This window comes from Olea europaea, chromosome 11 (genome assembly GCF_002742605.1).
Source record: "Olea europaea var. sylvestris chromosome 11, O_europaea_v1, whole genome shotgun sequence".
NCBI classification, from domain to species: domain Eukaryota; kingdom Viridiplantae; phylum Streptophyta; class Magnoliopsida; order Lamiales; family Oleaceae; genus Olea; species Olea europaea.
In genome coordinates this window covers 12924621-12950305 of record NC_036247.1, presented here as the reverse complement: position 1 = coordinate 12950305, position 25685 = coordinate 12924621, and the positions used below count along the sequence as shown (strand labels likewise).

The 25685-nt window shown below is 34.9% G+C and overlaps 1 pseudogene; it reads right to left on the bottom strand.

The window, feature by feature from the left end:
• LOC111404477 overlaps positions 1 to 18239 on the bottom strand; it is a 37779-nt pseudogene extending 19540 nt beyond the window's left edge.
• Between the last annotated feature and the right edge of the window lie 7446 nt (positions 18240 to 25685).

The window sequence follows — 25685 nt, the reverse complement described above, 5'->3', positions numbered from 1 at the left end:
TTTGGGTGATTTTTTTTTCAATTATTCTTATGTAATTTAATCATAAGAATATTAGGCTAAGTTTTTATTGTATTGGATGAACAATAAACCCTAAATTTTTTGTTTATTTTAATTCAAGACAATTTGTTTAATATTTCTAAATTGATTTTTCATTTTGATTATTTGATCACCAGTTAGATAGTAAGTTACTTATTATAGTGTAAGAATACTCACAATAAGTCTAGAATATAGTAAAATCAATACTTGGATAATAGATGTTAGGAATAATATATATTGCATGTGCAATCTTGTGAAATAAATCCTATGAATCAATGCATATGAATTCGGATTAGGAATAAGATCGGGTTGTGTTAAACATAGGTTTAAAATATCTTGAAAAGTAATATTGAATAAAAATAAATTATTGATTGTCTCAAATACGTGAATTTACAAAAGTATAAATTAAGCGTTCAATTACATGGCAATATAGGGATTCACGATTTCAATACAAACATTCACATATAAGATAAATATTTTATTTACTTTCTTAGTTTAGGATTAATATAGAAAACATACCAGCCATGTCTTTCGATATTACATGACTTCAAATTTGATAAAAGCTATTGAACTAGATATTAGACTTTATTCCTCGTTGGAACGATAAACATGAAACACACTAATTTCTATTACTTGTCAATGATCTCGTATGCTTGCGGGTTTTCTACGAACAAATTTTTGGCGCTATTCTCGAGGAATAACGAATTTAATTTTAGTTTAGTAGTTTACATTAGATTCGATTTTTTTTAATTATTTTTGTTGATTTTGGCTATCATGCTGATCTCTCTTGTTTGGTATTATTTTGGAGTACCATTTAGTAGTGCATCTAGGATTCTAATGTCGGCATCGTAAAAAGATTTTTGCAATAAAAAATCTCGACATGAAATATAAGAAAGAATATATCTATTGTGAATTCTGCTATGAGGAGCATTATAATGGCTACTGATAAGTGTGTTTTTACACACTTATTTAGCACTTTTTGGGACTTTATTATTGATAAAATTGAGTAGATTTCTATTTATAATTGTGTAATTGTTACTTTTGTAGGCTTAAACCCCGGAAAGAAGTATAACGAGCGAAAAGAGAAGGAAAATGACTTAAATTGAACAAAATTGTGAAGCTGAGGACTTGAAGTGCAATTATGGAAGAACCTGATCTGCCTTTATAGTTTTTAGAATCGAACTTTTAAATGAGCGTATCTTTTTCGTTAATTTGAAACAAATACACTCGTAATTGAAAACAACACTCTCTGAGGGATCGACTGGGACTTAAAAAGGTCCGTTATACTACTTGATCGCGACCCGTGTACTTACGGCGTGCCATTTAATACCGACCAAATTTTTGGCGCTGTTGCCGGGGAGTGTTTTTATCAAATTACCAATTAATTTGTCAATCACTTTAACGAACTTTACTTTTTGTTTTAAATTCCCCCTTTAAATCCAAAAGTTACTTTGTCTTCGTTTTTGTCAAATTCCTAACTCGTTCATTGTTTATGCATCATTCGCGAAGTCTCAATCTTCTAGAATTTGATCCTGAAATCGAAGGGACTTTCTGAAAGAGGTTTAGAGAACAAAAATGAGTTGAAAAGACAACAACGAGACATGGAGCGTCAAGAAGGTCATCTAGACCCTCTTATTCGACATGAACAAGCTCCTCGGGATGGTGTGCCGCTTGGATTTGATAATCAAGCGGGTAGGGTTCAAAATCCTGTAGTCAATGAGGAAGATATGTTGTTTAGGGATTTTCTGAACCGCCTTGTCGTTGAGAACTAAGCGGGTATCATTTACCCGTCATATGGACATCCTAACTTTCAACTGCGACCGGATGTCATTAATATATTCTCCAATTCTTTATCATTCTATGGTAGAATAGATGAAAACCCACATGCTCGCATTGCGAGATTCATGGAAAGTGTTAGCAATTTCACATATGAAGGTGTGAATGATGAGGTTATAAGAATGAGGTTATTCATGCATACTCTGAAAGATAAGGCAAGAGAGTGGATTGACACTGTACCTTCGAGGAGTATCACGAGTTGGGTGGAGTTGGTACAAAAATTCACTACTAAATTTTTCCCACCTGCTCGTGTGGCCAAGTTAAAGCACGATATAACCACTTTCCAACAACTTGACTCTGAAACCTTTCACGAGGCTTGGGAAAGGTTCAAGGACATGCTAAGAAAGTGCCCAAACAATGGGATTACTTTAGCATAACAAGTCTAGTACTTCTACGCCGGGTTAACTCCTTCTCACCGCTCAAATGTTAACTCATCGTCAAGCGGATCTATCCAAACCCAAAGTATCTAAGAGGCGTATGAGCTATTTGAGGTGATGAGTGAACAGAGTGCCATGTGGCCAGATAGACGTGCTAAAGTGGGAGTTAGTGGAGCTCGAGAAAGTGAAGCATACTTTCTTATGTTATCAAAGATTGACTTTCTAGCACGAAAAGTAGAAGGACTTTCTACTTCGTCATCTGGCTCTCATTCAGCTCATATGGTCCAATCCCCACCGGTCTGTGAAATGTGCCACCGGTCTGTGAAATGTGCAGAGCTAATCATTTGAGTTTAAGTTGTCCGTTGATTGCCAGTAGTTCGGGATCCACCGAGCAATTGGCATATACACAAAATTTTCAACGCCCTGGGTACAATCCTTAAGCTCAAACTTAAAACTCTGGCTGGCGTAATCACCCTAACTTCTCTTATGGGAAAAACCAGAATGTGTTAAATCCTAAACCACAAGAGAAGAAAGAAGGTTGGGAAGAGGCCATTGCTAAGTTAACAAATCATCAATTGCAATACCAAGAACGCAATGATGCCTAGTTGAAAAGTTTGGAAAGGCGGGTGGGCCAGATTGCAAAACTTCTCTCTGAGAGGCCTCAAGGGGCTTTACCTAGTGACACTGAAACAAATCCCAGAGAGAATGCAAAGGCCATTATTACCAGGAGTGGGATTCAATTGCCTGAACCCACGGTAGTACAGCGAAAGGCTCGAGCTGACAAAGAACCAGTCGTTGAAAATGAGGTGGTGCAAACACCTAAAGGTTGTTGAAGAAGGTAAGACTGATGAACAGGAGCCATTGACATCAAAGACTCCAATTCCAGTCAAAGCTTATGTACCTCCTATTCCTTTCCCTCAAAGGCTCCAGAAGCATAAACTGGATATTCAATTTGGTAAGTTTTTGGAGGTGTTTAAAAAGCTACACATTAACATTCCGTTTGCAGATGCTCTGGCTCAAATGCCGAGTTATGCGAAGTTCATGAAAGATATCCTTTCTAACAAAAGGAAACTTGAAGAGCATGAAACGGTGATGTTGACGGAAGAGTGTAGCGCCATTCTCCAGAACAAATTGCCTCCTAAAATCAAAGATCCAGGGAGCTTTACTATTCCATGTGCTATTGGGGATCTTAATTTCAGTAAAGCTTTGTGTGATCTCGGAGCGAGCATTAACTTAATGCCCTAGTCGATTTTTGAAAAATTGGGAATGGGAGAAGCAAAGGCTACTACGGTATCATTGCAATTGGCCGATCGGTCAATTAAATATCCTCGAGGTGTGGTTGAGGATGTCTTTGTAAGAGTGGATAAGTTCATCTTCCTTGCTGATTTCATTATACTTGACATGGAAGAAGATAATGATATCCCTATCATTCTGGGACGACCATTTCTTGCTACCGGTCAAGCCTTGATTGACGTACAAGAGGGTAAACTCATTTTAAGGGTACAAGATGAGCAAGTCACTTTTAACATCTTGAAATCCAAAAAGTACCTGTCGGAACCAGATGACTGTTTTCGGGTGGATATGATTGATCATTTGGTTGCCGACTCTCTTTATGGGCGTTCTGACGACACTTTTGAGAGATGCCTAGTAAGTTCTTCTGATATAAGTGATGGTGACCCCGATGTTGAAGGTATGACAAAGTACTTGGAAGCTACACATTTCCGCACCTTCAAGAGGGTACCATATTATGAAGAGTTGGAAAAGACATCTTTAATACCTCTTCCATCTCATCAAAAAGCCCCTACGCTTGATTTGAAAACACTTCCACCTCATTTGAGGTACACCTACTTAGGAGAATCGTCCACACTTCCAACGATCATCTCCAATTCCTTAACCGATCTAGAAGTAGAGAAGCTACTTCAAGTCTTGCGAGAACATAAGGAAGCAATTGGATGGACGATAGATGATATTGGGGAATCAGTCCGTCATTTTGTATGCACAAAATACTGATGGAAAATGACTTTAAGCCATCAGTCGAGCACCAAAGGCGGTTAAATCCGAATATGAAAGAAGTGGTGAGAGCGAAAGTTGTTAAATTACTTGATGCAGGCATTATCTATCCCATTTCTGATAGTCCATGGGTAAGTCCTGTTCAAGTTGTACCTAAGAAAGGAGTCATAACGGTAGTGGAAAATGAGGACAACGAACTCATACCCACTAGACCGGTGACTGGTTGCCGAGTGTGTATTGACTACCGCAAGCTAAATACTGCAACTAGAAAGGATCACTTCCCTCTTCCTTTCATAGATCAAATGCTAGAGCGGTTGGCAGGGCATTCACATTATTGTTTTCTTGATGGGTGTTCGTGAAATATTTTCTTTCGATTTTAAAACACCGCAAGTGTACGGTTCGTTAACAAGTAATAAAGTGGAATCAATGAGTCCGAATATCGTCCCACAGAGATTGATTAGTTCAAATTTTATCTAAAGTAGCTTTAACTAAAACTAGATTGTCAAAGTGGATATGGACCTAATTAAAAACTCTAATTTCAAAAAGAAACTCTAATTATGCAACTTTAATGAGTAAATTGAAATTAAAACTCAAAACAATATTTTAACACTCTAGAATAAAACTAAAAGTTGAGAACGCACGTTGTTATAATTATTAGAAATTAAATATGCTAGGATCACGATTTTCTATGCAATTATCACTTTAAACCCTAGTTTCACAATATGACAACACACTTCAATTGTGACGAATCAATGTTCCTAAGTCTATCCAATACTCTCTCTCGAGATATATCAAACATATTTCTACATACCACCGGCCTATATTTCTATGACAAGAGCATATGTAAAAATGCATGTGGTTTTATGAACACTTAAAGATTCACGTAGGGCATAGCGGTATATTTCTATCCACTATCGGACCCTACGATGATTTATATTATGTCAAATCTATTCTAATTCTCTCGAATGCAAGAATAAATCACTTAAATTCACACAATTACGAGCCCTTAATTGCGGAAACATTAATTGTATATAAATCATTCAAAACAATAAAAATTATGTCTTAACATCAAATTGCAAAACGAGGATATTAAAATTCAAATCGCATGGTTCATCGATCTCCTAGCATAATAAGAATCTAGCCTAGCATGATTAAAATAACAAAATACATCATGTTTTTAATAAAAGACATCACCGGATTATGAAATCTTGAAGATATCTTGAAGTTCTTCGCGCCAATCTTTGTTCTTGCGCTCAAATCCTCTCCAAGAAGTGTTTTTCAGCCTCCAATTGTGTTTTGGTCATCTCTAGAATGTTTTTGATATTTATATCCCGTCAATATTAGGTTACCAAAGGAGTTTTAATCGTATAAGGAAAGAAAATTTCGTATTGGACAAATAGCCATGCAACCGCATGGTTTTAATCCGTACGGCCGCATGGTTATTCTATATTTCCAATTGAATTCCCTGCATCCCTTCGTGTGGCCTCACGAGAGTTCTACCATGCGACCGCATGGTAGACTTCAACTTCCAAAAATTTCAATTTAGTCCCTTTACTTGAATTTTTCACTTATAGGCATCTTTTCTTCACTCTTTCCATTCTGTCATCCCAAGGCATCATCAATTGGCATTTGGTTCAGCCAATTCCTTGATTTGTTCATCGGGTCAATTTTTGGGTAATTGCACCTTGGTCCTTGAACTTTCACTCTGTGTCATTTTAGTCCTTTTTCACGTCTTTTCTCATGTATTTCACCATATTCATCGGTGTTACCTACAATTTACAAATGTAACGAAATTAAGTCACAATTCAATCATTTTATTCATAATTAAGTCATGTTTGTGACCTAAATAAGTGTGCAAAACACACTTATCAATGGGTATTCGGGCTATAATCAAATTCCAATAGCTCCGGAAGATCAAGAGAAAACAACATTTACATGCCCGTACGGTACTTTTGCGTACAGGAGAATGCCCTTTGGCCTGTGCAATGCACCTGCTACGTTCCAAAGGTGTATGATGGCGATTTTCTCCAACATGGTGGAGAAAAGTATTGAGATTTTTATGGACGATTTTTCAGTTTTCGGTGCCTCATTTAATAGATGCCTTAACAATTTAAAGATGGTACTTAGACGATGTAAAGAGACCAATTTGGTTCTAAATTGGGAAAAGTGACATTTCATGGTCAAAGAAGGCATAGTTCTTGGCCATCGAATTTCTCTGAAAGACATAGAGGTTGATAAGGCAAAAATTCAAGTAATTGAAAAATTACCTCCACCAACTACAGTAAAGGGAATTCAAAGTTTTCTCAGACATGCTGGCTTTTACAGGAGGTTTATTAAAGACTTTTCAAAAATCACAAAACCTCTTTTTTCCTTGCTTGAAAAGAACACAGCCTTTAATTTCTCTCAAGAATATCTTAATGCTTTCAATGCACTGAAGGAAAAGCTTATCACGGCTCCTATCATCGCAGCTCCAGATTGGAATCTTCCATTCAAGCTGATGTGCGATGCTAGTGATTATGCTGTTAGAGCAGTTCTGGGGCAGAGGAGAGATAAAGTCCTACATGTTATCTGTTACGCCAGTCGAACTTTGACCGATGCGCAATTGAATTATGCTACTACTGAAAAGGAGATGCTAGCAATAGTATTTGCATTTGATAAATTTCGGTCATACCTCATTGGTTCCAAAGTAATTGTCTATACTGACCTTGGCCATCAAATATTTGTTGGCAAAGACAGATGCCAAGCCGAGGTTGATCAGATGGGTACTTCTCTTGCAGGAGTTCGTCCTCGAGATTCGAGATAAAAAGGGAACTGAAAATGTCGTTGCTGATCATCTATCTCGTCTCGAGCAGCCTAAAGACGTTTTGGAAGGTGAAATCAATGAGGTGTTCCCTGATGAACAGCTGTTGCAAATCATCCAGATTTTACAAGCCAATCATACACCATAGTATGCAGATCATGTGAACTATCTTGTTAGTGGCATCATACCCCCAGATCTTTCTTATCAACAAAGGAAGAGGTTCTTCGCTGATGTGAAGCATTACTTCTGGGAAGATCCTTTGTTATTCAAATGGGGTCTAGATCAAATTATCCGGAGATGTGTGCTGGAGGAGGAAATGGAGAAAATACTTGAACGATGTCATTCTTCTCAATATGGTGGTCACTTTGGTGTTGTAAAAACTGCATCAAAGGTCCTTCAATCTGGTTTTTATTGGCCCGCCTTATTTAAGGATGCTCATACACTTGTCTCTAAGTGTGATCGATGCCAACGGACTGGTAAAATTTCCAAACGTAATAAAATGCCGTTGAATTCCTTATTGGAGGTATTGATTTTATGGGGCCATTTCCGTCCTCATTTTCAAATCAATACATATTGGTGGTTGTAGACTACGTGTCAAAGTGGGTAGAAGTGGTAGCTTTACCTACTAATGATGCTCGGGTGGTAGTAAATTTTTTGAAGAAAAATATTTTCTCGCGCTGTGGCACTCCCCGAGCCATCATTAGTTATGATGGTAAACATTTCTGTAATCGCCTCTTCAACTCACTTTTGACCAAATATGGAGTGAATCATCGAGTGGCCACTCCCTATCATCCCCAAACAAGTGGCCAAGTTGCAATATATAATCGAGAGTTAAAGAGAATTCTCAAGTTGATGGTTAATGCATCAAGCAAAGATTGGTCCAAGAAGTTGGACGATGCATTGTGGGCATATCGAACTGCTTTTAAAACGCCTATTGGTATGTCTCCATATCGACTTCTATTTGGAAAAGCATGTCATTTACCAGTCGAACTCGAACATCGGGCCTATTGGGCTATCAAAGCCTTGAATTTGGATGAAAAATTGGCCAGTGAGAAGAGATTGCTCCAACTGAATGAACTTGATGAAATTCGCCTTGATGCATATGAGAGTGCACGTCTATGTAAAGAAAAGACAAAGAGATGGCATGATCAGCACATTGTGAGGTGGGAGTTTTTTGTCAGGCAACAAGTTCTTCTATACAATCCTCGACTCCAGTTATTCCCTGGAAAACTCCGCTCCAGATGATCGGGTCCTTTCACCATCGTAAAAAATTTTCCACATGGAGCGGTTGAGCTTCTTGATGAAGGAAAGGCGAATTTCAAAGTAATGGTCACAGATGGAAACCATATTTGGGAGGTGATTTTGCTAATGAAAAATCCTCCATTCCTTTCAAAGATCCGGAATAAAGATGCCCTATAGTCGAGCTAAGGACTATAACCAAGTGCTTGTTGGGAGGCAGCCCAACTGTTTTAACTCTTGTTTTATTTATTTACTTTTAATGCTTTTGGTTATTATATTGTTGAACTAATATATTTATTTTGTAGGAAATTTTTGATATCCCAGCCATTTCTGGATCTCCCAGGTTCTGGAACAATTCATGTGCAAAGAAGTCTTTGATCCAAGTGACTCACGTTCATCATAAGTCCAGCAAATGCATTGGTTCCACTTCACGAATGGCTATTCAGGGAAGTTTCCTTATTCCACTTTACTTTAGCTTGTTATTTACACATTGAGGACAATGTGTGAATTAAGATTGGGGGTGATAAGCCTTGTCGGCTATTGCTTTGCTAGATGTTAGAGCCTTGTCGGCTTTCTTTTTGTGTTTGAACATATTTTTTGTGTGTTATATCGACATGTTAGGTGAGCCTTTCCGGCTTTGAAATGCGTGATGTTGAAATTGTTATTGATTCATAAGCTATGCATGTGTGCCAAATATGCTATTATGTGTAAAAAATTTTGATTCGAAAATTGCTTATTCTATGTGAGATCTTGAGTTACGTTGAACATAGTCATGATTAATTATCGTTTAGATGTGGAAATAGCTGTTTGTTGGAAAAATTTTGAATTGGTAAGAACTTAGGTTGTGAGTTACCTGAAACAGTATATCAACTTATGTTTTATTCTCTTTCACTTTACCTTGTACTGTGAGAAATGTTGAATAAGCTAGTTTGTTATTTTCATTGAAGATGTAGTAACTGAATAGGATAAACACAAAAGCTGGTGAGACTTCGAGCCGATAGACTGACATTTATTACAGTCTCATCATTTCTTTCTGGTGTGACATTATTCCATGATTATGATTCTCTAGAACTTGCGTTACTTCTTTTCAAGATCACATTGATACATGTATACATGAATACGATTAAGGCAATTTTTGTTACCACTTTAGCCAAATAGCTTACCATGAAATTACTCTTTCCTTTGATAACCCCTTTGAACCTATTTGCCTTTTCTTTAGTTTACCCACATTACAAGCTTTCATTTCCAGAAAACAATATCTTTATCCAGCCCTCAAAGCTAGTGGAATGTTGTTGGTTTTATTGAATGTTGGGTGTGAAAGAAAAGAAGTTTGAGGGTATCAATATCATTTGAGGTGCTATGTTGGTGTATTTTAAAAAAAAAATTGTTTGACAGGGGAAAATATGTGGAGGAGACTGATTTTGAGTGACTTAATTTATAAGTTCTCCTGAGACTTGAAAGAAGAAAAAGGATGATTGTGCTGAATTGATTATAAGTAAGAAGTTATTGATTGGAGGGATAGGGTTGTGTACAGATCCTGTCTATGTTGAGCTGAGTTGAATATCTTTTATTCCACTGATTTATTTGAGACTTCGTAGTCACTTATCCAAATGTTTCAACACCTTAACCTTAAGCCACATTTCAACCCTGAAAAGACCTTATGATTTATGTAATGCATGTGATCTAAATGGTGACGATTGAGAAAATATGCAAGCTTATGGTAGAACATTTTCATTGAAATGATCTGAGCGAAACAGTACCCAATCTTATACACTTGAGAGTGAGTGATCATACTATCTTGCGAGGTTCTACATGTTCAGTTACTTTATCTTCATCTGAGAATGCATGTTAGTTGAGTATTTTTTATCGATAAAGGAAAGAGTGTTTGAGAGCAACCTTTAGATTTACACTTGGGAAATGAAGTGGAATATCTGTATTTGAGTGTGAATCTTACGAGCGGGAAAGAATATATTTGATCACCGAGGATCGGGTTGGTGCTAATTTAGAAATTTTACTGTCTTGACAGGCTTTTCTTAGTTTAGATGATGATTGAAAATGGCTATGCACACACACACTGATTGAACATGGGATAAGCTATAATTATTTTTTATAGCATTATTTGGAAGTATGGCTGTGAATTGATATACAATTTTGAACTCTATGATATTTATGGCAAGGTATCTAATATGTTGATCATTATTGCATTTGCATGATTATGTTAGAAGTCAATCTTGCTCGAGACGAGCAAGAGCTCAAGTTTGGGGGTGTGATAAGTGTGTTTTTACACACTTATTTAGCACTTTTTGGGATTTTATTATTGATAAAATTGAGTAGATTTCTATTTATAATTGTGTAATTGGTACTTTTGTAGGCGAAAATCCCAGAAAGAAGTATAACGAGCGAAAAGAGAAGGAAAAGGACTTAAATTGAACAAAATTGTGAAGCTGAGGACTTGAAGTGCAATTATGGAGGGCCTAAATGTAATAAAAGTCAAATTTCAATGACCAAATTGCACTAAATGAAAGTTGAAGGACCTGATCTGCAATTTTGGGATTTTTTGGTCAACCTTTTTATTATTTTATCCTTATTTTATGCTAGATACTTTTAGAATATTTATGTTCTGTCTAATAATATCTTTTTTTTATATTATATTTTATACATATTCCATATATATACTAATATAACTTGGTAGGTAAAAAAAAAAAATTCCCAACTCTTTCACTCTTCTCTCTATCTCTCTCGGTCTCTCTCTCTCTTTTTCTTGGTTTTTTTTCTTTTAGTTTTAGTTTCTTTTGTTAATTTTAGTTTTATTTTGGGAATCAAGTGGATATAGCGAGGAGATCATTAAGGAAAGCTTGAAGAATACATTGAAGGAATTACAATTTGTATTTAAAAGGGTTTTATCTCAATTTTTGTATTCCTTTCATTTAGTTCTTCATGTTTGTAATGATATGTTTATGAGAATCTCTTTGTTATTTTGTTAGAATGACGAACTAAACAAGTTTATGTTGAAATTTATGTATTAGCTTAACCTATTTTCATTAATATCGTGTTATATGTTGTTAGATATGCATTTGTTATCAAAATATTGGTGTATTAATTATCATGCTTAAGATTACTACATTTTTTTGACGTCAATAGATGTTGTGGTTAGGTAGTTGTGTAATTATTGAAAAATAGTTGCACATAATAGACCGAAATAATTAATGCCATAGGTTTGTATGGTTTCGACTATACGCATTTAGGTATCTAGACATGTATACCTACCCTATGTGACCCGTTGAGTTATTTTCACAAAAAATTGAATGCAGTTGTTTGGTTTAGAATGATATAGAAATATTTTAATGCCAAGCAAATTAGGATTGATATCGCTCGATAGAGGTTATTGACTAATTTTGGAAAATCGGGTCTAACCACATATTTTGGTAATTTGCATCGACGCATAATTGGCTTGAAAAGGGTTAAGCGAAATCATAAATTCCAACATATTTTAAAATCAAACTTTTCCACTTTTTAAGTATTATTTAAACATTTTAAATCAAAATCGAGTTTTCGCCTTTTTATAGTTTTTAAAATCAAACTTTTAAATGTGTATATCTTTTTCGTTAATTTGAAACAAATACACTCGTAATTGAAAACAACACTCTCTGAGGGATCGACTGGGACTTAAAAGGTCCATTATACTACTTGATCGCGATCCGTGCACTTGCGGCGTGCCATTTAATACCGATAAGCTACTATTCGAATACATGTATTGAACCTTACAAGCTCAAGCTCATACAGTTTAAACAATATTTAAGATGTTGAAGATTAGCAATTGACACATCTATTCAAGGTTACTTGCTTGTGGACGAGTGTATCCCTTCCAACGTAGTTGTGGGATTTGGTCATTCCATGTTGAACGAGGAGGTACTTGCAAAATAGTACATTGATCTTGCCTAATTGGATAAAAACAAACTATGTATGGGAGATGGCGTATTCTAGTATGAGCTTAAAAGATGGGGGTATAATATACTCGAAAAATTTGAAAGAAAAGAGTTTTCATGGCCCGTGGATTTAGATTGTAAACCGACCATTCAACCTAACGAGACATCAATTATGGAAGACGAGAACAAAGACAATGCAAATTCAATTACAAATGGATAAAACGAAGAAGATGAAATTAATGAAGAAGACGTTAGCCCACATTCTATCAACTTCATTGATTGTCCTATCATTGAATTTGTAATTAAGCCCGAAGAGGAGGAAGAAGTCTACAAGTTGAATTTGAATCAGATGAGATATGCAAGTCATATCACGTTCGAGGGGACATTTTTAAATTTTGTAGAAACAACGAAGAGTGGAGCAAAGTATAAAGAGGCAAATTGAGTAAAGTTTAAAAAGTGTTCTTCAAAATTCTATGATACCGAAACGATAAAATCAAGCTAAGGACTTTAAACCAAGTGCTTATTGGGAGGCAATCCAATCTTTCTTCCATTTTATTTATTATGCTTTCTAGTCATATGATAATTAAATTAGTTATTAATTTTAATTAGGGATTAGGGACTCATTATCCATTTGTCGTTTCCTCTTAAGTCCTCGAGATTTAGTTGGTTTATTAGATGTTTGAACTAAGTAACACTTGTTCTAGATATTTGATCTTAAATATTTTATCTAATCGTATTGTACATGAATATGACGTTGCAAAACACTTGAACCAACAATGACCAAGAAGACAACGATAAGCAATAGGAAAAGTTAGCTATTGAATTTTACGCGTATGTCATAGGAGTATTTTCTTCTCCACCTCATTATATGCTAATTTAGAATTTAAGATATTGAGGACAATGTCTAGTTTAAGTTTTAGGATGGAAAACATGAGTTTTCTTTTGTTCTTTTATTTTTTGTATGTGTTTTATTACTTTATATATAAAAAAATTAGAAAATTTCCAAAAATATTTTTCTTTGTGTGTGCGAATTAGTTAGTTTGGTTGGCAATGAGAAATATATTGAATTATGAATTGATCTATGAATGGCGATATGTTGCATGCTTAGGTTAATTTTTTGCTTTTCCATATGAAGTTTGATATATATTAAGCACGTGGATTAAGTTAAGCATTGTGTAGAGATGAGTTGATTTCGTAACTGGATAGGTTAAAATAATTGACCATAAATGTTAAATCTAAAACTACTATATTTTTACGTCTTTAGACTAAATTGAGAATAGTTTGGGGATATTTCACCGTTGTGGGAAGATATTGAGATAAGAAAAATGCTTCTTGTACATAATTATTTACATAATGATGATGTGTCAAAATGCAAGTGGAAAAGTTATTTGATTCATGAGATTTTGATCTGATTAAATTCCACTACATCATTTGTTAGTAAACCATTATGTAAATTATTATGTACATGTCGCACAATCCGAGAGATAAATAGAGATTCTATATGTGAGATTAAAAATATTGTTTGGATTGTCTAAGGTCAATAGGATGAAATTGGACGAAAATCTCAAGTTAGAAATTGATTTACTTGGATATGTGTTTAACATTGCATTAATCAAGGTATAAAAAATATTTTACTTGAAAATTTCTCTTCGTAGCTTTTATGACTCGAATTATTAAGCCTATAAAGGTGTTAAAATCTGTTGTTCTAAAGTCAACTGACTTGGAAATCATCGGCCTACGGCTTGCTAAAATGGTCATTTAGAAAGTTTAAGGGAGAAATGCTGTAAATAAAGAAAAAAATAGAAGAAGAAAAAAGCAGGTACATAAAATAGAAGATGCGCCAAATGCCTTGGTTAAGTTCCAAACGCTTGTTTAAGAAAATTTTACTTTTGATAAGGGATTATTGGTCTAGTTAAGTTATGGAGATTGAAGCAATCAAATTATGGAGAATCCTTATTTATTAACATATCGACTTGCAATTAGTTAGATTTACCTAAATTAGAGATGTGAGAATAGTAAAAAAAAACTCAACCTCATTTGAGGTGTGTGAATCTTACGAGTGATGAAAGAACATATTTGACCATTGAGGGTTGAAAATTGAAATAATTTATGAATTCATAATGTTATGCTTAATTTTTCACACATACATCGATTTTACATTGAAAAAGTAAATTTTAATTTCTGTATTGTGATTTTGAAATTGTGTATAAATTTGATTTTATGATTTCAATCCTAAGTTAAAGAGCCAAGTTGGCTAGCTAAATTTTTTCGCATTGCCTGATTGACTAGCCAACAATTAGGTAATCAGCACTGCGTATTTGTGGGTTTGTTAGATTTTATTTTTGTTTGAGGATAAACAAAGATTCAAATTTGGGGGGTTTGACAAGTGTAGTTTCTACACCTATTCGGGGGTTCTAAATGATGATATTTTTTATTTTATTTTTTGATGAATTGGTGCCTAGTTTGTTATTTATTGATATTATTAGGAAAAACTCATATTTGGACGAAGAATTGGAAGAAATAACGAAAAATGGCTAAAATAAAACAAATCCAAAGTTCAGAGATTAAAGTTTAAATACTCAAAAGTTGTTTCAGACCTCACGATAAAAATTTGAGAATGCTAAAGGTTAATGGAATGAAGAAAGAAGTCAAATGGATGAAGTGTAATCAAAGTATTATCGAGTTAATTAAATCACCAATCACCAACATTTGGGTTCGGTTACTGCTTGCTCACCCAAAAATAAATGATTACCGGATGCTCACCTACTTTTGAAAAAAATTACACATCCATCACCCATTTCACTTCTATCCATCCAACTAGGGAAAAGTCTTCACGTGATAGACAGAATTCATATGTGGCCATTAAGACTGTTAATAATTAACAAGTGGCCACTAAAAATTGAATGAAATGCAACCCTTTTCCTCCAAACAATTGTGGACGGCCAGATACTTGCAACTATTTTCTCACGGAAACAAGGGGCTACATCAGATCACAATCCAATCCCTAATCGGAATTCGGGAGGAATACCTCCGAACTCTTGGCCCGATCCGATGCCCTTCCAAACCTGCTTGATTTCACACTCGAATTGTTTCGTCCCTTGTTCCAACATCGTTTGATGCCTGGCTCCCCACTGTCTATTGCCAAATTAATACTTCATCTGGGAATGTCGTTTCAGTGAAAAAAGTGGCGCTTATAATGCCAATTGCAACTGGTCATGATAAAGGAATTATGGGATGCTCGGGAGCTAAAGGCGAAGATGAACATGACGTTGTTTGGTTTTGGCTAGAGAAGGGCAAGCCACATGAATGCCCAGTATGTTTACAATACTTTGTGTTGGATGTCATAGGTCCGGGTGGACCCCCTGACTTGTTGAAGATGAGGATCATCATCACTGATTCTAATTGGCAATTTACCTACTAAAATAAAATCTGGGCACATGACGAGAGATTGTATAGTATATACTTCAGCTCATGGACTCAAAAGCTTTGATTTTTGGCTTGCCTTTATTAGAACTGTTGTTTTATGGTTGCTATGGCAGCAGCAGAATCTGATAAACTTTCTTGATGGTATTTGGAATTTTAAACACGGGCTTTTATCCGTTCAAAATATAGACGGGTCTTCATACATTCTTGTTCTTAAATTCGTTCTTATTTATCATTGTTGAAATATATTCGTTCAAAAAAGAGAGAGAAAAAAATTTTGGGAGTTTTTAATTTTATTTAAACATAGGGATTTTGTGTTTGTAATTTGGGATTTTTAAATTTTATTTTTATTTTTAATCCAAGTGGACAAATTAATGGTATAAATGTGCCAAGTCAACTTTTCGTTTGCACACGTGGAGTTTTCCGTCAATTTTGGCAAAGAATTTAAATGGAGTGATGAATGGGTAAACGTTTGAATAAATGAGTGAGTAGTGGGTAACCTTTTTTATTTCAGTGAGCAAGTGATAACGTAATGTAAAGTTCAATAGGCAATGATTTAATTAACTTAAATATTATCACAAATCAACTTTTAGCCGAAAAAGTTATATTTCGAATTTTTAGCCTCATATTGAGACCCAATTTTGATATAGTAAAAATTCAAATTGGAAAAATGATACTTCTAGAGGAATTGTAGCCCTCCGAATTAGCTTTCTAACTCATTTTGAATCACCTCAATCGAAAATCATGAGAGACTGAAAGCTATTCGACTATCTTAAATGCCTGCATGAGAAGTACACGCCCCAACAAAAAATACAGCGACTAAGATGCCTCAAACCAACCAGGCGCGTGCCCTAAATATGCCTAGGTGCGCACCTCGGTACAAAAATTTAAAAAAAAATCGATTTTCCTTATTTTTGTTTTGTAACAATTCAATGCATTTTTTTGGTGTCCTTTAAATACCAAAACTCGATCAGAATGTAAGAACCTCTATTCAACCTAAATTTCATCATATTCTACATATTTTGAAGGCGAAGAATAAGTCTATACGTCAATTCAAGGAGAATCATACAATGATTTTGAAGAGTCGTAGCCCGATTTTAAGATTTGAGCTAAAAATGTGAATTTCTCCTATTTCTTCCATCTTTATTATTTTCAGGTGATATTTTTCCAATTATTTTTGTGTGATTTAGTCATAAGAATGTAAGGCTAAGTTTTTTATTGTATTGAATGAATGATGAATCATATTGTTTGTTTATTTTAATTCAAGATAATTAGTTTAGTATTTCTTGATTTTTTTATTAGTTTTGCATTTTCATTGAATTATTTGATTGCTTGATCACCAATTAGATAGTAAGTTGCTTATTATAGTGTAGAAGTACTCACAATAAGTCTAGAATGCCGCAAAATCAACACATCGGCAATATGTGTTAGGAATAATATATATGACATCTGCAATCATGTGTGATAAATCATGTAAATCAATATATGTTTTTCATAAGAATTCGGACTAGGAATGTGATCAGGTTGTATTAAACATATGTTTAATATATCTTGAAAAAAAATATTGAATAAAAGTAAATTATCGATTGTCGTGAATATATGAATTTACTAAATTATAAATTAAGAGTTGAATTAAATGACAATAGGGGTTCATGATTTCAATACAAACATTTGCATATTAGATAAATATTTTATTTACTTTCTTAGTTTAGAATTAATATAGAAAACATACCAACCATTTCGTTCGGTATTACATGACTTCGAATTTGATAACAGTTATTGAATTAGATATTAGACTTTATTCCTTGTGGGAATGATAAACTCGAAACTCGTTGATTTCTAATACTTGTTAACGATCTCGTACGCTTGCGGATTTTGTACGGACAATCAACACAACTTCTCACTTTTGATTTCAGCTTTTTCTTGAGCTATCCAGTGATAAGATCATATTTAGTGTGCATCTTTTTCCCATCCAAGCTTGAGAAAGATACCATCGATGTTGCCACACCCTTTCTAATAGAGTCGAGCTATGCAGGCATATGGATGTGAAGTAAGTCATTCCAGTCTATAACAGTGTTTTTCTCATTGATACCACTGGTCGTGCCACCATCTGCTACAAAATGCTTCCCACACGCTACAACTTTTGTCCTTGATTAATGGTAAAAATGAATGATGAAACTTCTAAAGNGTTTTTAAATACAATTCATTAATTTTAACCACACATTTATAACTACTACTCGTTGTTGTCCAACATACTGTGCAACTCACTACTATTCCTACTAATTCTATTTATAAACCATTTATAAATTTGATTATAACTCCCATTTATAAATGGAAAATTGACCGGTAAATCTCCTTGTAAATCGGGAATTATCTCAACCATTGCTTGAGCTATATTATGATCTTCACTATAGCTTTCAAAACAGCGATCTCGTCTTGGGTCCCTGCAAACTTGTAAAACCCAGAAAAACGGACTACATTGAAATATACCTAATAGAATGCAAAGGAATAGCTGTTTTTTAATCTTCACCATTGCATTCAAAACAGCGATCTTCTTTTTTTAATAGTTTTAAAATTGACATCTAAAAAGGAAGTCTTGTAAACTAACAATTACACGCGCATGCTCTTTTTGACAAAAAAGGGGTTCCAAAAAATTCCTTTTACTGCTAAACTGCTACATGAAGTTAAAGATGCGTATTGATAGAATCCCTTACTTCAACTAATCTGCAACACTTCAATGGATGCTAAATGATCTGACAAGGACATAGAAATAGTAATCAAATGCTGTAGTAGACGCTCAAGACCAGATTAATTGGTACTGGAATGCAGATTTGTAATTGAGAAAATAATAACAAGTTTATTGAACTGAATAACAGCTCCAAGCAATTCGAGAGGCTGGATCTCTCCTAATTGGCTCAACCAACTACTCAATATTTTGCATGCCTTTCCCATTCTTTTCCCTTTTATTTACAGGCAATCCCTTACTATAGCCTATTACATTTTTACCTCTCTTACTAACTAACTAGTGAACATTTTAGAATCTATCTTTATTAGGATCAATCACATACCAACGAAGTACTTGATGATGATTCCTGGGAATGCAATCTCACTATCAATCTAAGTCATCTGCCCAATTTTCTCTTCAAGTGTCATTCTTCTCATCAAGTCCTTGATTCTGACCTTCAATGTCTGCTTTGGGCCTTTGTATTTCACATACTCTGCTTCTGCCCAGAAACACGGCAGCACCAAAATCATCATTCGCATTGCCAATCTCGCCATGCCCATCACCAAATGATCAATCTATTTTGTATCTCAAATGGGATTTTTCATTTTCTTAAAATAGCAAAAGTCCAATATCAAAGTCACTAATTACGGGGGTTAAACAAGAAATTTCGAATATTATGAAATCTCAAGATTGGTTTTTCCCAGCCCAAATATTGCAAATACCAGCGCAGGTAGTGTGTGTATGTGTGTGGGGCTTTTAGCTTTATGTTTTCAAAATTTCGGGATATGAACGGGGTCGGATCTTGGTTCTGTGGCAGTAGTCTTTTGTTTATTTTCGTCCATCCCAGCTTCATCTTCGACATGGAAGTGAGTTGTATTTTTCATAATACCTTATGTAATCAACTGTTACAAGTAATGCATTATTAATAATATCCTTTTTATCTATCTGGTTATGAATTTCAATCTCCCTTAATCTGACGAGGTAGCCTTATCCATTAGAATTTCTAAAGATTGGTTATTGAATTCTGCCTTCTCCATTCCCCCTCCCTCACATGCTTTCAGGAGTTATCGGCTGGGTCCATATTATTCTTTTTATTGATTTTGACTTTGCTAGCTTTCTCTTTATCAACAATTTCTTATTTGCGGAAGTTCTGAGAAAAGAAAATGAGCTTGTAAGATTTTAAAAGAATTGGGTAACTTTTCACATATTATGGATAGCGAAAACATAAGAAATGTCTTTTCTATTTCTATTCCTTTCATTTGAAGAAAGGTAGAATCCCAAAGAATTGATATTTCTTTTAATTGTTAAATCTTTCTTTAATTTCCTAAAACATGTACGATGGAGTATCTTACACCTTGCCATCGAAACTCAAAAAGAAACATGCCTCACCGAAGCCCATTAAGATTAGCTACAGGGAAATCCACATGATTGTCTCAATCGAAGCTCAAAGAAGGATGCATGTGTCAACCGACTGGACGTACCACATTAGGCGACTTGTCAAGACCTATCATCCACACTCCACAACTCCAAAGGTGACCCTTGCTCCATGCAAAATTATAGAGAAGCTGCCCCCGCTTGTCGTAATCAAAGTGCTTGGTGAGGTCGAAACTCACATAAGCAAAGTGGGAGCCTCTTATTTTAGTTAGCACCTTTATCACTTCTCCTAAGTAGTATAACTTCCCCTAGAAATTCCTTACATTCAATATCTTATTGAAGTGATTGATGTGATCTTTTGTAAAACCACAGTAGTCAAGTCTTGTCAACCTATACTAAAGGCACGCAGGTTATAGAGTGGTTGTCTTTTTGTCATACATTATGTTTTTGTTTGGGCTCTATTTTAATGAAAATTTGAGAAAAATATATTTTTAAATAGTTATTTTCTGAAGAATGAATAGTTAAAAAATGAGGAAATTTTTTTTGTTTATGTATAATATTATTTTATTGGAAATGTGTAGTTGAAAATAAGAGAGAGAAATATGCACTTCCCAAAAAAAAATGAAGCCCAAACAGGGATTAAATGCAACAAGTCCTATGATGCACGACATGACCTATATGACAGGAAGTCTCAGACGTTAGGATGAAACCATGCGTTTCTTCATCCAACGGCTACCGTTTTAGCCAAGTCACCATATAAACCCAAGGTCAATTCAAGTAATAGGTAATGCAATTTTTACTCGCAAAATATTATAAGATTGCTCTATTTCAACATTCATATACACTCTCACCTAGTTACCTTTACATTTTTTTGATGGCTTGCGCCTTGAGCTTATCCCACAATCATACATATTTCTTCTTGTTAACTAACTTGATTGTCGAAGTACTTACAACCATCTCTCCCACAATCGGAAAAGGCTATGGGTGACTAACGGTTTGTCCAAGTGTGTAGAAAAGGAGCTTACATGAATGCAAGTGGGTTCGGGATCCGTTAACCACATGGAGGTGTATTTTTCGAGGTCAATAAAGCACAATTTCTTTCCCATTTTAGCATGCTTAGCCTTGCTTACACACGAATGAATTGGTTTTGACAATATCGCACTTGATGTTTTGTTAAAAACTAAGCCAAAGACACACTCGCTTGTTATGCCCCCTATCGAATTTGTTACATTAAGTGCACCATCAATGGTGATTATTGTCCATCAAGATACAGTGAACTTGTTATCCATTGGCCAGTAAAATTTAATGCATTTTGATTAATTCAACAATGAAGCATTATCAACAAGTTATGAGTGTGCCCATTAGTACATGTCCAGCTACGAATTGGTGATATGTAAGATTCAGGTCAACTTATAAAACTAGAAATTGCATAAGAAATTATTGCTTTTGGAAATAAAAATGAATATATTATGTCAAAAATACTAAAGAAAATTATACCAAGCCCTATTCGGTGGATATTAAAATCAATTTTTAGTAGATTTTGATAGAATCATAAGAGTTAATGAGATGTTTGATTGAAAAGTTGTGGAACCCTGATTACGCCCAAAGTACAACGCGGTGATTGTCGTACAGCTTTGGGGTGTCGTATCCACAGGGAGATGAAAATTTTCTCAAAAAATAAACAAACTAGGGTTTTCGTACTTTTATGTGGGAATGATTTGTCACTTGGAATAAAAATTAATTATCAATATGCGACATAAATGAAGCGTCGGTATTCCCCCAATGGATTGGATCAATCGACATCAATAATTCATATATTTTTCCTCAATTAGAGATTTTCTTCCCAACTCTCTAATTGGAAGATTTAACAATAAATTCCAATTTAATTCCAATTATATTGCTAGAATCTAGATTTTCTATAACACATTCGCACATTTTTTTATTGGAACAAGATCAAAGATCGACCATATACATCAAGCATAAGGCAGTAATCAATTCGCCAATAAAGTAATATTAAGATTAAAATTCAACAATTATTTCAATCATTCAATAGAAGGAACATAGCTAGATCTATGAAGGATTTGATAAAAGTTAAAATAATCTCAACAATAAATAATTCAAATTGTAATTCAACAAGTATTTCGAATATTCGATAGAGAAAGCATGACTGAATCTATGGAAATTCTAATAATTGTTAAACTAATGTCAAAAACATATTCAAGATATGGAAATTCGATTCTAAAATTGTTTAATAATGAAAAACTCAATTACATGAATTAAATATGTCGAAATCACCAAAACCGATTGAGATCCTTCGTTGCTTCTCCAAGTTCCTTAGTTTTCCATGGAGTTTCTTGAGCACCAAGATGAAAGAAATAGGTCTGGGGGCGTCTCCCTTCGTTTTGGGTGGTTTTGAGCATTTATATCCCGTGAAAATTAGGTTACCATAAGAGATTCAATCGTATAAGGAAACTGAGATTCGGCTGCCCAAAAAACACTATGCGACCCCATGGTTATTGTCATTGCGGTCGCATGGTTATGCACTTTCAGCGTCTTCAATTCTCAGTATAGGTGTGTGCGATCGCATAGTAGAAAGGCATACGACCGCATGGTTCCGCCAGATAGCTTTCAGTGTTTTAATCATAACTTTCTTTCCCGATATCCAATTGAGGTGATTCAAGTTGAATCGGATAGCAAACTCAAAGGGCCACAATTTTTATTCAGAAGTCATCTCCCAATTCGATCATCTTCCATGTCAAAAATGGGTCCCAACATGAGACTAAAAACTGATGTGTTAGTTTTCGATTGGAAATTGATGTATTGATCAAACTTTGACGTTATTTCATCCCTTTGACTTCTTTCCTCATCCACTTGACCTCTAACACTTTCGAATCTTCATCATAATCTTAGACACAAGTTTGGATCATTTGCACTTTAGTCCCCGAACTTTTGTTCTCTTCTACTTTGGTCATTTTTCACTTGTTTCTTTCGAATTTCATCTTTTTCACCAAAATGTAACCTAAACCAAAATATAAGAGTAATGAGTGCATTTTGACATAATATAATCACATGAATGCAATAGTTAAGAGGGGAAAATATGGTATTTTACACTCTTATCACACTCTCAACTTGCTTATTGCTAGTCCCTAGCAATTTAATGCAAAGTAAAGCAAATGAGTGATTGGTCCATGTTACAAGTGAAATTGTTAAGTTCTAATTCAACAGTAGTTTATTCTCTTTTCAAACTCAACACCACCAGAAATTAACAATGTTATGATCATCAAGATATCAAAAACACTTGCTAAATGTGTAAGTGTGTGTCAAGCCATAGCCATCTTACCGCCAACCCTAACACATGCAACATTGAGTGTATCTCTAGCTAAAGGTCCAGTCCCATAACTCACGGATATTAAAGTGTTTAGTGCAGGATTTCTCTCTATGGAGCTGGGAAAGATGCACACTCAGAACATAGAGGCTTAAATAATTAGCAACAAGCAGACATTGATCACATGATAGACATACTTTCAAATGAGAATTTATCAACTTCTTACCACAAACCGACTTGAGATCAAAATAGTCAATGTAAAGGGTGTGAAAGGGGTTAAGCAGGGTTATATGAAAAGTAGGGTGAAAAGAATTTAGGGACTTCCAAGTATCTAGTTAGGCATCTCAACAAGTAATTCAACATAGCAATCCTTTACATCAATGCATTCTTTAACCTTTCAATTCCCAACAACAATCCACTCTCTTTTTTTTTCAATTTTTTTTCTCTTTCAAAATTTTTTTTTCTTTTTTCCTTTTCTCGCTTTTTTTTTTTTGCATCACCCGAGCACTTATCATCTCTTATCACTTTCCTCGTTACTTTTCTTCTCAAATGGACATTTAACACCTACTATACACTTGGAAGCATAAATGTGAAAAAATGACTATTTATAGACTTTAATCCAATGTAAGGAGGTATGGATAACTTATGCACATGAAAAGAAATGGTTATGTATGTGTATTGGCTCAAAGTGGCTACTAGGGGATTATAATTATGGAAAAGAACTAGTCAGAAGGCTCAAATTCAATCCTAAATTGACTGTTATCATTTCTCAAGTACAAACCACCGTCTTACCACATACCGTGTAATGTCATTCTCAGAAGAAGTTTCCAATTCACACAATCAATGAACACTTATTACATTTTTAATATGTGATAACTCTCAATCCTCACCAATTCTCTCTAAAGAAGGCTCTAGCAGGAGATTCCTCTAGCTACATGTGTTAAACCACTATCTTACCACAAGGCTTGTGTGCACAAAATGAAATATAGCAAGTGTCCTGCTATCCAGATTCTCATAAACACAACCAACTCCTAGTGGCATATTTTGTCACTCAAGCACATAGGCATAGACATGCAGCAACTCAGAAGTCCAGGCAAAAATGTAAACTTTTTTACAATTCCATGATCACAATTTATCATGCAATGCAATTCACAAACAAAATGTATCCTCCCCCCAACAAAAAGTTACATTGTCCTCAATGCGTAAACATATCTCCAAAAATAAAGAAGGGGAAAGGTATCACATGAGTACTGCAGTGAATTAACTTAAGTTCGAAGGATGAGAAGCCTGAAAGAACTCAATGGATGGATAATGCAAGAAGTAAAAAATAAACCAAAAAAAATGAATACAAATCATACTAAAAAGAAAAATCTAAAACTAATATACAGAAAAATAAAGTGAAGGATGAACCTGAGTGAAGCTAAGGGCAAACAGGGTCTGCAAGGGGAATTTCTTCCACTGCAGGCATCGATTGCCCAAAAGCTATTTTGAGACGCTGTCCATTCACTTTGAACACTCTACCATCATTAGGATCCTCAATTTCAACCGCTCCATTTTCAAAGACTCGTAATACCACAAAGGGACCAGTCCACCTAGAACGAAGTTTTCCAGGATGCTTGTGGAGTCTAGAATCATACAGGTATACTTTTTGATTTGGTTCAAAAGTTTTTCTCAAAATGTTTTTATCATGAAAATCTTTCATTTTTTCCTTGTAGATTCTAGAACTCTCATAGGCCTCATTTCTCAACTCCTCTAACTCAGCCAATTGAAATTTCCTAAGCTTACCTCCCTCCTCTAGGTCGAAATTAAAATATTTAATAGCCCAATATGCTCCGTGTTCAAGCTCCACAGGTAAATGGCAAGGCTTTCCAAAAATAAGTCTATATGGTAACATGCCTAGGGAAGTCTTAAAAGCAGTACGGTAAGCTCAAAGTGCATCACTTAATCTTAAAGACCAATCTTTACGATTAGGATTCACCGTTTTTTACAAAATTTGTTTAATTTCCCTATTAGCCAATTCTACCTGTCTACTAGTTTGGGAGTGGTAAGCAGTAGAGATTTTATGAATAACTCCATATTTTTTCATTAGTGCTTCGAATGAACGGTTGCAAAAGTGTGTGTCTCTGTCACTAATAATGACCCATGGTGTACCAAACCTAGACAAGACATTTTCTTTGAGGAATTTAATAACCGTTTTATTGTCATTAGCTCTACAAGCGACTGCCTCTACCCATTTAGACACATAATCCACCGCCACAATAATGTATAGATAACCAAAAGAAGGTGGAAAGGGGCCCATAAAGTCAATCCCACAACAATCAAACACTTCTATCACTAAAATGGGGTTTAAAGGCATCATGTTACGTCGAGACACAGCACCTAATTTTAGACATCTTTCACAGGTTCTACAATAGGTATTAGTGTCTTTGAACAAGGTAGGCCAATAAAAACCACATTGTAAAATTTTTGCAGCAGTCTTTTTTATAGAGAAGTGGCCACCACATGCTTGAGTATGACAGAAACTAAGTATGCTAGGTATTTCTTCATTGGGGACACAACGTCTTAAGATTTGGTCGGGGCAGTACTTAAACAAACATGGGTCATCCCAATAAAA